General features: G+C 39.6%; 1 protein-coding gene across 1 annotated transcript in view; it reads right to left on the reverse strand.

The window, feature by feature from the left end:
• Atpaf1 (ATP synthase mitochondrial F1 complex assembly factor 1) overlaps positions 1 to 1,941 on the reverse strand; it is a 21,830-nt gene that overhangs the window by 16,756 nt on the left and 3,133 nt on the right. The window lies entirely within an intron of this gene.

The raw sequence follows: 1,941 nt of genomic DNA on the forward strand, positions 1-1,941 counted from the left end.
GTAGACACTGACTCCCAGTACAGGAGTTCATGCTACACTTGCCACTAGGAAGGACTTTGAAGGAACATGAAGGATTCCTTATGAGCTTGGCCCTCTGACCTATTCCATACCAGACACTGATTAGAGGAGAAATGGAGAGATGCATTTTCTAAAACTGATTATTTCTGATAGCATTTCTAATGGTAGGTGTCTTCAGCATGCTAGAGTCCTGCTGAGTTCTCAGATTTTCTATTAATTAGATAGACTTCTTGTGATGATTAAAATCCTTTGTTACATTGATGGGACTGAGAGGTGCCTAGAAGATTTGTAACACACTTCTGGATAAGTCTGTGATGACACTTCCAGAGATGACTAGGTCATGAGGGCTCTGATATAACGAACAGATTAATCCTTTGTTGGAGTCATAATATGATATTGAGAAGTGATGTAGGCTGTGAGGCCTATCTGGAGGAAGTATGTCATTAGGGCATGTTCTTAGGGGCTCTCTCTTATTCTGGTCTCTTTCTATATCCCTTTTTTCTGCTTCCTGAGTCCACATGCTCTTTGACATGATGTACTGACAAATCTGAAATGACATTCAAAACCCAATCCTTCCTCATTAAGGTTGTTTCTGTCACAGAAATGTGTTAACAACTAACAAACTTCCATTCTAAAAGGGCCAGAAACAATCGAAAGTGGTTTCAGCCTGGCTCAAGTGTCTCTGGAATTTGTTCCATGCACATCCCAGATTAGAAGTTTTCAAATTATATGTTGTAAAATCCATTCAGTGGATTGTCATCAGAATTTTTTAGGAGAATAGTAAGAATGCACTACCCAGGCATAATGGCTCACATCTGCAATCTGAGCACATAGGAAGCTGAGGTAGGAGGGTTACTGAGAGCTCAAGAGCGTTACCTCTAAGTTCCAGATGAGACTGGTTTATAGAGTAAGAACCAGACTAAACATAGAAAAAGAATGTATTACATGTCACGAGAGCACTGCTGCATAAAAGTTTTGTATGTTATAACACATACATGTATTCTAAGGAGCAATGTAAATATATTTCCCACTGTGAGTTGTGGTCAGAGAGTTTGGAAAGCATTGCTCTAGATATCACAGTTAGCTTTTCACATGCTTTCCCCAGCACTGGCGCTCAAGGATAACAAGGACTAATGCTACATTAAGTTCTTTTTATGTGCCAGGGATGGTGCTGAAGAGTGCACAGTACTAGTTCATTCAGTCTTAGCATATTCTGTGAGGTAGATATTATTATTTCTAATTTACAAATAGGCAAAACTGAGGCACGGAAAAGTTACATAATTTGCCCATAATTACCTAGCTGGTAGCTGAAAGCTATGACTTAGTCCCTGGCACACAGTTCCAGAGCTTGTCTTCTTATCAGGTGAGTTACCCTACCTCTACCTTTTATACTCAATGACCTGTACAGCTGTGTACATACTCACATGCAGACATATATACCTACACATAACAACAACAACAAAATAATAATAATAATAATAAATATACCTTACTGAGTGTGGTGCACAACTTTAATCCCAGTCCTCAGGAGACAGAGACAAGAGAATCTATGAGTCCAAAGCCAGCCTGGTCTACACAGCAAGTTGCAGACCAGCCAGAGACAGTAAGACTCTTGTCTTAAAAAAAAAAAAGCAAACCCAGGACCTCCACTGAAAATACTCCCCTGCTTCCTACAGTTCGGTGTCATGTGCACTTTGATCACTAGACTACATTTCTTATGAGTGGGGACTCTCCACTCATTCCTCTACATTCCAACATGACTATAGGATCTTGTTTAGCAAGAACAGGATACACATTTAATGATGGAGAATGAGTAAATATGAAATGTTCCAGTCACTGCTGACCACTTCAAGGGTAAGGTATAGTAAACTTATACAACCAAACCAAACCAAACCAAACCAAACCAAACCAAACCAAACCAAA

This window comes from Grammomys surdaster, unplaced genomic scaffold (assembly GCF_004785775.1).
Source record: "Grammomys surdaster isolate TR1022 unplaced genomic scaffold, NIH_TR_1.0 100, whole genome shotgun sequence".
Classification (NCBI taxonomy): Eukaryota; Metazoa; Chordata; class Mammalia; order Rodentia; family Muridae; genus Grammomys; species Grammomys surdaster.